At 43.0% G+C, this 15,249-nt stretch overlaps 1 protein-coding gene across 1 annotated transcript in view; it reads right to left on the reverse strand.

The window, feature by feature from the left end:
* The window catches only part of LOC145346393 (adhesion G protein-coupled receptor B1-like), a 299,285-nt gene that overhangs the window by 161,339 nt on the left and 122,697 nt on the right, over positions 1–15,249 (reverse strand). The window lies entirely within an intron of this gene.

The raw sequence follows: 15,249 nt of genomic DNA on the forward strand, positions 1-15,249 counted from the left end.
CATAACTTGAGGGGATTATAGGATGAAAGAAATTCAATTTCAACTGGTGGAGGTGGAAGCAGCAAAGAAAGAGGAGACCTAATTTAAATTGAAGAATGAAAAGCAACATAAAGTAATGTTCTTTCTCACAAGAATGTAATTTTGGAATTCAGCGTTTGACAAGCAAAATATCCTATGATGTTTAATATTACAATTTACAAATTCACCCAGCTCAGGGGGCTGAGCTTGAGTAATGTTTAATTTATAAACTTGAATGGATGTCCTGCGCTTCCAAAATGTGAGCTTCTGGTGCATGAAACACCATTGTGGGAGGTCAACTTTGTAAAATACATCTTTATATGTCAGTTACGTACTTGTCTAGTAGATGGATTGTGCCCCATTGGTAACGTCATTACTTATTTGGCTAGCTTGACAGGAGTTGCACTGTCCAATATTCAGCCCAGGGTGGCACAGTGGCATCGTGGTTAGCATTGCTGTCTCAAAGCACCATGGACCTGAGTTCAATATCGGCCCCGGGTGACCGTGTGGAGTTTGCATGTTCTCCCTGTGTGTGCATGGGTTTCCTCCAGTATTCTGGTTTCCTCCCATACTCCAAAAGATGTGCAGGTTAGGTTATTGAAACATAGAAACTAGAAGCAGGAACAGGCCATTCGGCCCTTCAAGCCTGTTCCACCATTCACTTTGATCGTGGCTGATCATCAAATTTAATATCCTCATCCCCCCTTCCTCCCATACCCATTGATCCGTTTAGCCTCAAGAGATATAGAAACATAGGTTGATTGGCTATGCTAAATCCGGCAAGACTAGCAGGGTAAATTCATAAGGGTCAATCAGGCCTGAGCGGAATTGTTGTCAGTGCAGGCTTGATGGGCCAAATGGCTTCCTTCTGCACTGTAAGGATTCTATGATTCTGTTCTACTGATATCATGCACATGATTGGGGTCGCTCAAATTTGGCACAGCCATCTCAGGGCAATGGTACCTTACAGGGGAGGATCTAAGGAAATGGATGGAAAAACAGCAAACAAAATGTGTATGAGGTGGAGTTATTGGACTGAATGTTCCGTGACTGTGGACTTTCCATTCTTCATAGAGAACGTTACAGGAATTGACAGAAAAGTGTTTCTGGAGCATTGTATGATACAAAAACACAAGGACATTTGAAAGCTGCAAAGCAAATTCAATGCTCAAAAGGATTGCTGTTGTCCAAGCAACGTTTGGATACAAAATCTGTGGAGACATTCTACCCCTGCAGAATCTCCAGTATCACTGGCAATGTTGTTTCAACTGTGAAGTGTGAGGAGCCAGTGATCTTGCACATCAGTGCTTTATTGATCAGTACTCATCTTATCATTTCGATACGACAAAAACGGTACTGTGCACAGATACAGGTTTTCAGTGACATTCATTCAGCGATTGTGCTCAGACAGAAACATGTCTGTGGAGGGCATCAGGCCAGGGTTTAATAATGGTGACAGGATGGATTTTTCATTCTGCAGTTTTGCTTGGCTATCCTTGAAGATTAGGCAGTACTTATTCAAAACTTTCCTTCAGGACTTTAAATAACTGAGGTCAAATTCATTACAGATGCTGCGTTGAAAGAGTAGGCTTGGCTATCTGGATGGTAATTTCTTGTACCACATGTTCTTATATGAGTGTGTTTAAATAGAATGAATTAGAAAATCTCACAATGCCATTTTAATAGCAGCGTCACCATAGCAACGATTTAGGGATGGCACAGTGGCACAGTGGATAGCACTGCTGCCTCACAGCGCCAGTTACCCACGTTCAATTCTGGCTTCGGGTCACTGCCTGTGGGGAGTTTGCACATTCTCCCCATGTCTGCATGGGATTCCTCCATGTGCTCCAGTTTCCTCCCACAGTCCAAAGATGTGTAGGTTGGGTTGATTGGCTATGCTGAATTGACCCTAGCATCAACGGATTAGTAGGGTAAATATGTGGGGTGGTGGGAATAGGACCTGGGTGGGATAGTGGTCAGTGCAAACTCGATTGCCAAATGGCTTCCTTCTACACTGTAGGAATTCTATGATAAAGAACTATCTTGTCAGAGTATTAACTTGTCCTTTTCTCTAGGTTCAAGTTCATCCATGGCCTTGCCCCATCATATCAAAAAAAAAGAGGGGATGGCCTGCTGGTATAATCACTAAACTATTAATCCATAACTCAACTAATGTTCTGGGGTTCAAATCCCACTGTGGCAGATGGTGGAATTTGAATTCAATAAAAAATATCTGGAATTAAGAATCTACTGATGACAATGAAACTGTTGCCAATTATCGGAAAAACCCATCTGGTTCACTAATGTCCTTTAGGGAAGGAAATCTGCTGTCTTTAGCTGGTCTGGCCTATATGTGACTCCAGAGCCACAGCAATATGATTGACTCTCAACTGCCCTCTGAAATGGCCAAGCAAGCCACTCAGTTTTGAGGATAACTAGGGATGGACAATAAATGCTGGCCAGTCAGCGATGCCCATGTCCCACAAATGAATAAAAAAAATCACCTCAACTGTCTCCAGCTATACATTCCACCCCATTCCAATTCTGGTCTATAGTGCATCTCCTCTCCTTCTAACTTAGCGGTGATGGTGTAGCCCTCAATACCTCAGCTCATTCTCTGTCTCTCCTCGTTGCCTCAACTTTAGACATATTTTCAAAACACCATCATTTGACCTGCCTAATCTCACCCTCTGAAATTTGGCATCAGGTTTGCTCTCCATTCCATATCGCCCTCTTCTGTAAAATGTCTATAGATATTGTCAAGTAAAACTTTATTTATTAGTCACGAGTAGTTTGTCCCTCATGGCACACTGGTGCAGAAGGTGAAGTTGCATGGGGTCAGAAGTGAGCTAGCAAGGTGGATACAGAACTGGCTCGGTCATAGAAGATAGCAGAGGAAGGGTGTATTTCGGAATGGAGGGCTGAGACAAGTGGCATTCCTCAGGGATCAGTGCTGGGACCTTTGCTGTTTGTAATATATTTAAATGATTTGGAGGAAAATGTAACTGGTTTGATTAATCAGTTTGTGGACGACACAGAAGTTGGTGGATTTGCGGATAGCAATGAGGACCATCAGAAATACAGCAGGATATAGCAGGCTTGGGTGGAGAAATGGCAGATGGAGTTTAATCTGGACAAATGTGAGGTAATACATTTTGGAAGGTCTAATAAAGATAGAAAATATACAGTAAATGGCAGAACCCTTAAGAATATTGATAAGCAGAGGAATCCGGATGTACATGTACCCAGGTCACTGAAAGTGGCAATGCAGGTGGAGAAGGTAGTTTAGGAGACAAAAGGCATGTTTGACGGGGCATTGAGTTTAAAAATTGGCAAGTCACGTTGCAGCTTTATAGAACCTTATTAGGCTGCACTTAGAATACAGTGTTCAATTCTGGTCGCCACACTGCCAGAAGGATGTGGAGACTTTGGAGAGGGCACAGGTTTAATGTGTGAGAGGCAAGGTTTAAAGGAGATGTACGAGGCCAGTTTTTTACGCAGAGGATGGTGGGTGCCTGGAACTCGCTGACGGGAGAGGTGGTGGAAGCAGATACAATAGTGAGTTTTAAGGAGCGTCTCGACAAATACGTGAATAGGATGGGAATAGAGGGATATGGTCCCTGGAAGGGTAGAGGGTTTTAGTTCAAATGGGCAGCCTAATCAATGCAGGCTTGGAGGGCTGAAAAGCCTGTTCCTGTGCTGTAATTTTCTTTGTTCTTTGTTGTTTAGGCTTGCTTTAACACTGCAATTAAGTTACTGTTAAAAACCCCTAGTCGCCACACTTCAGCACATGCTCAGGCATGCTGAGATAGAATTTAGCATGGCTAATGCACCCAATGAGCACGTCTTTCAGACTGTGGAAGGAAACTGGAGCACCTGGAGGAAACCCATGCAGACACGGGGAGAACATGCAAACTCCATACAGACAATGACCCAAACCGGGAATCGAATCTGGGTCCTAGGCGCTGTGAGGCAGCTGTGCTAACCATTGTGCCACCATGCCACCCCACTGGGCCACACCATTCTGTGGTATAGATATTAATCTGAGTTTTTGTTGTACACAAACAAAAACATCTTTCACTGCATTAGGTCAATAGAAATTAAGTCCAGTAATGCGAAATGACCAATCCTATGGAGTATTTATATGAATTCGTATGATGCACAGATGGCCTCTAGGCATTTAATTCTTTTGGTTTCTTCTTAACAGATGTTTTATTGACCTGTACTTATGTTGTCAGTTTCAAAGCCAAAATAACTGGATCCAAAATTTGTCCACAGTCTTCTTTTATGAAGATCGATGTGAAGAATTCACTCAGTGCATTTTGTGGATGGCACTGAGCTGGCACAGTGCAAAAAAGGAAATGAGAAATAAACAGTTCTGGTTCTAAGAGAGGACCTTCGTTGGCACTACTGGCTGGAGGGACTGAATGACCTCTTCTCATCCTTAAATCCAATCTGAAATGCACCACCTGCCTCATGAATGTTACCAAATATATCCTCTCCACATTATGTTCTCCTGTCTGAATAAGCTGCAAATGGAGATTGGATCTGAATAAACAATCTCGCTGTAACAGTCGCGAATGGAGCTCTGCCACACACTTTTCATTTTATTAAATCAATAGTTGATTCAGGAAAGCAAAATTAACAGCCAAGTATATAGAATACATGGACTCACATTACAGAGAAAATCAACTCAGAATATTGTATTTTTCACCCTTTCCAAGGCCATTACTTTTCCCCGCTGAACTGCAATTTAGAACCAAGTAAACAATGTTTACGGCAATGTATAATATTTTCTACGATTTGTAGCACAGCTGCGCAAACGGTTGGTGATCAAAGGGAGAGGAATATGATTATTATGAACAAGTTCATTGAATTGGTCTTAGTAGCATGATTCTTCCCAGAATGCACTGCATGAGGTCAAAGCAACAGCCTGCTTTACTCAATTTTTGACAACAGACTTTTAAAGAAACACTTCCCCTATTTATATGAACATACTTTTTTTATTAATAAAGGTGCAACAAAAAATATGCTTTTTAGCAAGCCATCATAGTGTTTTAGGCATAGAGCTAAATCTTTGGATAAACGTCTCGTGAAAATTTACTGCTAACTCCTGAAAGATTCTTTGGTTCAAGTTGTTAGCATTGATACCAACTACTTTCATGCCAGCTAAACTAAGGTTACGTAAAAAATAGCAACAAGGTTGTATGTTTATTGATGTCTCTTTTTTACATCCACAGACGATTCGGTCCACCTTGTGGGCCAACAGGGGGCACACACACGGTGGGTCGTGCGAGGGCTGCTCTTGGATGTTGCTTCGAGAGTTGCCAAGTGCTTCACGTCATTAGTGTACGCTTAAACTGGACCAATTGACGGGCAACATGACAGCTCAGTGACTATCACTGTTTGCTGTACAGTTACAGGGACCCGGGTCGGATCTCTGGCTTGGGTCCGTGTCTGTGGGGGTTTGCACATTCTCCCTGTGCTTGCGTGGGTTTTCTCCAGGTGCTCCAGTTTCCTCCCACACCCCAAAAACGTGCTTTTAGGCTGATTGGTGTTGATAAATTGTCCCTAAAATGGATCTCCCTTAATCTGGCACACATATAATTCCCTAAATTTGCGCCCGTTTACTGTGTTGTCCACTAGATGTAGACAAAAGTCGTAGGTAGAAGAAGGATTAGAATGAAGCACTCATTGAGTGTTAAAATGGGCGGCATGGGCTTGTAGGACCGAAGAGCCTGTTTCCTGTGCTGTGTTGTTCTTTGTTTGTAAGACTTTTTTTTAAATTGAAATAAGTTGAGTTAAAAATCCTTTACCTCAATTTCATGGCCAACATGCTTTGTTTCTGCTTTTACTTATCTGGTGTGTGCATAGTCACAGAACTAAACAATAGGTCATGTGAGACTAGGTTGCCTGCCTTTAAATTTACTTGATGGAAACATCTCAATGATGTAAATTATTGTTTTGACCACACCACAGCTGCAGGCTGCATGGCCTTCGTGACGCCACTGATTCTGTGTGGCTGCACAGACACCTTGACCAGCCTAGAAACAGTTTACAAGGGCTCACAGCCATAAGACATAGGAGCAGAATTAAGCCATTCTGGACATCAAATATGCTTCACCATTCAATCATGGCTGATATTTTTCTCAACCCATTCTCCTGCCTTCTCCCCATAACCCCTGATCCCTTTATTAATCAAGAACATATCTATCTCTGCCTCTCAATGACCCTGCCTCCACAGCCTTCCACTGCAAAGAGTTCCACAGATTCACCATTCTCAAGCTGAACAAATTCCCCCTCATCTCTGTTTTAAAGGATCATCCCTTTAACCTGAGGTTGTGCCATTTGGTTCTGTGTTTCCTATAAGTGGAAAAGTCCTCTCCACGTCCATGCTATCCAGACCTCGCAGTATCAATAAGATCCCCCCTCATCCTTCTAAACTCCAATGAGTACAGACTCAGAGTCCTCAACCACAGCCAATGTAGGAGATCAAAGCCAGATGATAGCAGTGGGGACTATGAACAGAGAATGGTTTTGTGTGGATGTTTTCTCCTGACAATTCTCCTGCCATCAGTCCTCAGCTGGTACTCCTCAGCACGATGGGTTTAACCATATGGGGCAGCATAAGGGAAGTCATTCTACTGCTGTGTTGAAGAGATCATTGAACAAGGGCAGGCTCAGATTGAATAGACCTCCAGTAGTTTGTCATTTGCATTTATCCTCCTGATATGGGGGTGGGGGGGAAGGGGGGAGGTTGGTGGGAGTAATATTGCTCAGAGCAGGGGAGATGAGTTGGTCAAAAATTATCTGTGATGATGCATGTTGGTTGAGTTGAATTGCATATTGCTAAGTTTGGTGCAAGAAGCTTGGTACTACACTGAGCACAGTATTCTGCAGTTGAATAAATATGGGCAAGGGCCGAGGTCCTTAGGGTCTTTCTGCTATTCTGATGAGGCGCTGTTTGTATGTGAGGGTTTTGTTGCGTGTGATGCCTCGATAAACAGGGTGGGGATTATGATTCAGTCTCTGAATCCAGAAGGATGTTCAGGTCTGTCTCAACACTGTCCTAAAAAGGTGGAATGTATTACAATCCCAGTTGATGTAATAACTGCACTGGAAGATTTCAGAATGGCTCTAAAGATCATAAAGATTTACTTTTTTCTTAAAACATGGAGGAACGGAGTTGTAGGACCACTATTTAATGTTACCAAAAAAAAACATTCATTAACTGTTTGATTATAATAAAATACTCCTCTACTCTCCCATTAGAATCATAGACACCCTACAGTGCAGAAAGAGTTCATCTGGCCCATGGAGTCTGCACCACCACAATCCCACCCAGCCCCTACCTCCATATCCCTAAACACTTACCCACTAATCCCTCTGAGGAGAAACTTAGCTTAAAAATTATAGAGATTTTAAGATTAACATGGATTACAAAGTATATCTTAAACTATAACAGTCTCATTTACACACTAGGAGCGGAATTTTACTGGGACATCCGCCCGAGGTTTGAACAATCCCACCCAAGGCCAATGGAGAATGCCATTCTCCGAGCCTTCCTCTCCCCCCAGTTGGGGCAGGCATGCAGGTAAAATTCCTGCCAAAATCCTTTTGACGCGTACAAGATGACTGTGGCCAAATACATGCATTCCATTCTGAACACCCATTCTGTGGGTTTCTCCTCAGAACTCCACCCCAAAATTGATTGTCACATAACAGTCTCCAAACTCCACGCCCCAAAACACGCTTCAAAATCTTCTGTCACAATAATGCTTTCCCTTAGTGGTTTGCATTCTAAAATCCAAGCAAAGTTTTCCAAATTACACTTTTAAAAAAGACTCCAGAAGCATCAATGGAGTCAGTGCTGCAGGAATAGTTATGTTAAATAGCATCAGCTATCAGATTCATGAACATTTTGTCCACATCCTTGTGCAGTCTTTAGGCTGCCAACTTTCATTTCACTGCGCTCATACTTTGCAGTTATGAATCATTTGCACTGTTGCCGAATCTAATGGATGTAAATGAGAAACAGTCACCGTTCCAACATGTCAGAAGGCTTGTTGGATGTGCAATGCCACTCAGAACCTTCCGCATCCGCACGATGACTAATGTCCCGGCCAGCACTTGTTGTCATCCGCCCTTTAGCCATTTTCTTAACCAGTGCCAAGCTAACGCTGAATCTTTAGAACTTGAAGCTTAGTTGATAGTATTTGTATGTTTGGAATATTATCAAATGGAAATCAAGGCACACTGTGACACAGAATGCCACAATCACTTCGATTGTCACCACTTCAAAGAGGTTGAGGAGGTTTGTAAGAGAAATACTCCTTCAAAAAGTAAAATGCCTTCCTCCTTCAGCTAAGCAGATGGACTATTTTTATGTTTATATCTGGAATGTGGACAACAGTGACAAATTTTAATTTATTACTCAACCTGAAGGGGTGCCTTCTTCTTGAATAGAGGGAATCCTTGTGGAAAAGGTACTTCCACCATGAAGTTAGATAGAAAATTCTAGAATATTGACACAATCACAATATTGGATTTTCATCATCACATGAAACGGTAATTTATCTTAATTAATGAAGGGATGTGGGCCTCACTGGGTAGGCCAGCATGTACTGCCCCTTCCTAACTGCTCTTGACAAGGTGATCATGTGTTGCCTTTTCGAACTGCTGCAGTCCATTGCTGTTAGGGAGGGAGTTCCAAGATTTTTGACTCAGTGACAGCAAACTAATGGTGATATATTCCTGAGTCAGGATGGTGGGTATATTGGAGGGGAATTTTGAGGTGACAAGTCCTATAGACGGTACTGGTTGTATGTTTAGAAAGTGCTGTCTAAGAAAACTTGGTGAATTCCTGCAATGCACCTTGTAGGAGCTGCCACTGTGCATTGGTAGTGGAGGGAGGGAATGTTTGTGGATGTGGTGCCGATCAAATGGGCTGCTTTGTCCTGGATGGTGTCAGCCTTCCTAAGTAATGTTGGAACTGCACAAATCCAGGCATAGGAAAAGTATTCCATCACACTCCTGACATGGGCCTTGTAGATTGTGGACAGGCTTTGAGTTACTCACCACAGGATTCCTAGCCTCTGGCTTGTTTTTGTAGCCACTGTATTTATATGGCTAGTCCATTTATATTTCTGGTCAATAGTAACCCTGGGATAAAATTAAAGATTATTTCTCAGTTATATGTAAGGCTGACATTGACACTGCAATGAAGTTACTGAGAAAATCCCCGAGCCGCCACACTTCGGTGCCAGTTTGGGTCAATGCATCTAACAGCACGTCTTTTGGACTGTGATAGGAAACCAGAGCACCCGGAGGAAATACACGCAGACATGGGGAGAACGTGCAAACTCCACATGAACAGTGACCCAAGCCAGGAATCGAATCCAGTGGTGCTGTGAGGCAGCAGAGCTAACCACTGTTCCATCGTGCTGCCTGCCATCATGTTGACGGAAAGCAATTGAAGCCAAAACATTAGACATTTTCAAGGAGTTAGACATAGCTCTTGCGACTAAAAGGATCAAACAATATTGGGGGATATATTATATCTAGGTGTGCTGATGATGAATAAAATGGTTGTGGAAACCAGTGCTCACTACATCAATCAAACAAACAATCTGGAGAATGTTGAGCTCTTATGAGTGTTGTAGAAGGGCCAGTAGGTGAGCCACATGTGATCCCAGATTATGTCCTGCACTTGTAGCCATGATTGAACATCATAGAAACTTGAACATATATCACTGTTCCCTCATTATTGCTAGGTCAAAAACCCAGGTCAACTGCCTTTACTTACAGACTGATATAGTTCAAGTAGAAGGCTCACCATCACTTTCTCGACTGCAGCTGGGGATGGGCAATTAATGCTGGCCTAGTTACCAATACACCCACCCTGAAAATGAATTATGAAATACAATGGTAAAAAAAAGTCATTTACTTCTTATTAATAGCACAGAAAGAGACCATTCAGCCAACCATGACCACGCTGGCTCTTTGTAGAGTGAACCAATCAATCAGTCACATTCTTCTGCTCTATCCCCATAGCCCTGAAAATGTGTTTCCTTCAAGTGTCCATCCAAACTCCTTTGGAATCATTAATCACCTTTGCTTTCAGCACCCTTGTCTTCCAGGTCATTACCACTTGCCACATAAAAAAGTTAATCTTCTCATTCCACCTGCATCTTTTGTTCAAAACCTGTGTCCCCTAGTCATCATATCATCAGTTAATGGGAGCATGGAATTCATTTTCTAACCTGGCTAAACTTGTCATAATCTTGTACATCTGTATCAAATCTCTCCTCAACTCCTTTGCTCTAAGGAGAACAATACCATCTTCTCCAAAATATATTCTTGCTTAATCCTTTATTCCTGAAACCATTCTACACTCCACTATACCCTCTCAAGAACCTTTACATCCTTCCTAAAGTGGGGTGACCAGAATTGAATGCAATATTTATTTATTTATTAGTGTCACAAGTAGGCTTACATTAACACTGCAATGAAGTTACTATGAAAATCCTCTAGTTGCCACATTCTGGCACCTGCTCGGTTATACTGAGGGAGAACTTAGCATGGCTAATGCACCTAACCAGCACATCTTTCAGACTATGGGAGAAAACTGGAGCACCCAAAGGAAACCCATGTAGACATAAGGAGAACGTGCAGACTCCACAGTGGCCCAAGCTGGAATTTGAACCCAGGTCCCTGGCACTGTAAGACAACAATGCTAGCCACTGTGGCACTGTGCTACATCATAAACTACCCACTCCTTCACCATTCACCTTGGCAACACATGGCATTCACTCCCTTCACCCTTTCCACTCTGGTCTCAACATTAGATTATTAACTGCATTAAGTAATCTCAAATCTCGATACAAACTGAACGCAGTGCTTCCAGTAGACCTTGGAATATCATGCAAATTAGATCATTCACTCGATTATAATAATGTATTTTGTTCTTTATTATTTCATGGCCACCCTTCATTTTGGTTGCTCTAATTGACTCTCCCACACCCTCAGGCTGCTCACCACTCCTAATTGGACAGTGCTCCTGGAGATAGCTCTTTAATTGACCCCCTCTGGGAAGACACAGCTGATGACCCACCATGCGTATATCTGGGTCCATGGCCCATGATTCAGCTTGACATCAGCTTCAGGACTCAAATGTGAAAATTCAGCCCTTGATGTGAAGGGTCAACAATGCACATTTGCCTCAGTTCTGCACTGTAATGTGAATTCTGATGGTGTGCTCAAATAACTGAGTGGGGATCAGTTGTACAACCTGCTGATTCAGAGAGCAGAGTGTTTCCAAGGCAACTTTATTTTAATAAACTTATTGAAGGAAGCACATTCTTCTGGGCACAAACAGATAATGACCAAAGAAAACCCTTATCATGTTCTGTATGTGAACATTTGAAGTTTGGCGGGGCATAGGAAAATTCCAAAAAGAAGTTCAGTTTTGAAACAGCAAAGAGGAACAAAAATAAAGAACAAAGAACAGTACAGCACTGGAACAGGCCCTTCGTCCCACCAAGCCTGTGTCAATTATGATGTCCTATCTAGACCAACCACCTGTATCCCCTCTATGCCCTGCCTATTCATGTGCTTATCCAGATAAGTCTTAAATGTTGCTAATATATCCGCCTCAACCACCTCACTTGAAATTATATTCCAGGCCCCTACCACCCTCTGTGTAAAAACTTCCCCTGCACCATCTCCTCTGAACCTTTCCCCCCTTACCTTGAACTTGTGCCCCCTTGCGATTGTTGGTTCTGCCCTGGGAAGAAGCTTCCAACTGTTCACCTTATCTACGCCCCTCATAATTTTATAAATTTCTATCAGGTTGCCCCTCAGTCTCCCTCTTTCCAGAAAGAACAATCCCAGTTTATTCAATCTCTCCTCAAAGCTAATACTCTCCATATCAGACAACATCCTGGCAAATCTTTTCTGTGCTCTCTCCAAAACCACCACGTCCTTCTGGCACTTTGGTTAAGCCACACTTGGAATACTGTGTAAAGTTCTGGTTGCCAAAGTTTTATATAACTGTAACATAATTTGCCAACTTTTATACTCAATGCCCCATCTGATAAAGGCAAGCATGCCTTATGTTTTCTTCACCATCTTTTCCACCTGTGCTGGCACTTTTAAGGATTTGTGGACCTGTATTCCCAGGTCTCTCTGCGCATCTATGGTCCTGATGATTCTGCCATTTATTTTCTAACTCCCCCTGAATTGGATGTACCAAATTGCATCACCTCACATTTGTCCAGATTAAAATCTGTCTGCCATTTCTCTGCCCAATTTTCCAGCCTATTTATATCCTGCTGTATTCTCTGATAATCTTCATCACTATCTGCAAACTTGCTAATCAGACCAGTTATACTTTCTTCCAAGTCATTTATATATATTACAAACAACAGAGGTCCCAGCACTGATCCCTGCAAAACGATACTATTTACAGACCTCCTACCAGAAAAAACACCTTTCCACCATTACCCTCTGTCTTCTATGGGCAAGCCAGTTCTGAATCCATCCAGCTAGCTCACCTTTGATTCCGTGTGAGTTCACCTTTTGTACCAACCTGCCATGAGGGACCTTGTCAAATTGTTGACAACATCCACAGCCTTTCCCTCGCCAATCATTTTTGTCGCATGGCCAATATCCCCTACAATTTTCATTTTGTTGTGTGCAGCCCTTTAATTTTTTTGCTCATCTGTGTACTTGTGGTAACTTACAGGGGTTAACGTATTTGCGACCTGGAATTCTGTGATGCTGCACGACTACCCATCTTTAAGGGAACATTGCAAATGACACACTGTCCAGGAGGCACCTATCACCCATCACAATAAAAATCCCTTTCCCTGGAAGAGATCAGTTCACAGACTGTGCAACAACTGAAATTAGAGTGAGCTCGTTGAATTTGTGGAGTGGTCCAGTCGTCATATCACTGCATTAATAAGTCAGAGGGCTTGGCTAACGCCCGAAGGATGTGGGTTCAAAATCTCAGTATAGCACACTTGCTGGAATTTAAATTGAATTAATAAGAAATCTGGAATATAAAGCTATTCTCAGTAATGGTGATCATGACAACTATAATTATTTCCATCTGATTCACTAATGTCCTTCAGGGCTAACATGTGACTTCAGATCCACAGTAGTATGGTTGACTCTGAACTGCCCTCTGAGATGGCCAAGCAAGCTACTCAGTTCAAGCACAATTCAGGATGGGCAACATTCGCTGGCTTTGCCAGCAATATCCACATCCCATGAAAGAATAAAGATCAAAATACAGCATTATAAACTCATGAATGAGCTAATCTGCACGGCATTCCAAAGTCCACTGGAATCATAGAATACTACAGTGCCAAAGAGGGCCATTCAGCCCATCAAGTCTGCACTGACCACAATCCCAGCCAGGCCCTATCTCCATAGCCCATTGCTTTTACCCTAGCTCACCCCTGACACAAAGGGGCAATTTAGCATGGCTAATCCACCTAACATGCACACCTTTGGACTGTGGGAGGAAACTGGAGCACACGGACTAAACTCCCGCAAACATGGGGAGAATGTGCAAACTTCACACAGACAGTGACCCAAACCGGGAATCGAACCCGGGTCCTTGGCAGCAGTGCCAATCACTGTACCACTGTGTTGCCTCATATGTTGGCTTTGCCAGTGATACCCACATTCCATGAAAGAAAAAAGATCAAAATAAAGTATTATAAACTCGTGAATAAGCTAATCTGCATGGCATTCCAAATCCATTGGAAGCATTGTATTCAGTTCGAATAGAGGATTCAGATTATTTGTGTGGTGTTGTGGGAATAGGGTCTGGGTGGCAAGTGGTCGGCACAGACTCAATGGGCTGAATGGCCTCCTTCTGGACTGTAGGGATTCATGACACTTTGTGCAGTTAACAAACAAATACTGAGATTGGAAAGGGATTGAGGGAATGGAGATATGTTCATGAATATGGAAAATGTTTCTTGACTTTTGCTATGCTCCTGGATAGGAGAGTGCTAGGAGTTTTCCATTTAATCTTTTGCTCTGTGATTTGCTGTCAGCTGTGGCTCAGTAATAGCTATCTTGTCGCTCAGACGGAAGCGTGTTTGTTCAAGCCCTACTTCAGAAACTTGAACATATAATCTAGGCTGACATTCAACATTGCAGAGGGAGTGCTGCATGATCAGAGATGTATACTAGCTACCAAAGCAGGTAGCTCAAGTCAGGAAATTTCCCAACTCATTGAACGCACCCGGTAGAAAAAAACAAAATACATCATTTCCACTCCAGGGTGGGGGTGGGGTGAGGGCAGTTGCAGTTAGCCCCATTGACCCAGGATGACAGTAACTTCATTGCAGTGTTAATGTCAGTCGACTTGCAACATGAAGACTTAAAAATTAAAGTCGCCAATCTCTCAGATGGCCGTACGCTGCTTTTGAGGGAGACAGCTGACTGGTGGTGACTTAACCTGAGGATCATCACCCTTCAAATGAGGGGAAAGGTTAAGAAGGAGGGCTTTCATGAATAACTTCAGCTAGTTCAGGAACTGAACTCAAACTATTGCTGTTGCTCTGTATCATTGGCGAGTTGTCCAGCCAACTGAGTTAAACTGACAGAGGACGCAGAGCAGAGATGGCCACAGGAATAGACTAAATTAGCTGGTTAGAAGGCTCACTTTCAACTGGTACTGTGGGACAGTTTTAGGCCCTCCTGGCTCTCATCCCTCACATCCCCTCATCCTTACCCACCCTCATGCCCTCAAGACCAATTCTATGCTCCCAACCCATCACCATCATTTGTCATACCTGCCATGCCACCTCCGTAGCTTCTCACCCAGTATCCATCATGGGTAGACCTCAGGAGCCAAGCCCAGACGAAAAGCAGTAAACTTACCTTGGTGTTGAGAGCCAAGGCCTGGAACTTCAACTCCCAAAGGACCTTGGAGCTTTTGCGCATGCACAAAATGGGAGTGGGCTACAGATGTGCCATTTTACAATTTGTACATTCTTTGTATGTTCTTTGAGGAAGGGCTCGATGCATTAAGCAGGAAGAAAGCAAAAAATGGCTTGAAAAACCAGGTCGCATGATTGCGAGCAGAGGACAGAGTTCAGGGACTAGGGATGGGGACAAGGAACAGAGACGGGACAGTGACAGGGAGAGGTCCCAAAGAGAGAGGGGACATGGAGAGGTCTCTAAAAAAAGTGTTTTTTCTGTAACTAT

The sequence above is a fragment of the Carcharhinus amblyrhynchos genome, chromosome 8, assembly GCF_965287045.1.
Source record: "Carcharhinus amblyrhynchos chromosome 8, sCarAmb.v2.hapA, whole genome shotgun sequence".
NCBI classification, from domain to species: domain Eukaryota; kingdom Metazoa; phylum Chordata; class Chondrichthyes; order Carcharhiniformes; family Carcharhinidae; genus Carcharhinus; species Carcharhinus amblyrhynchos.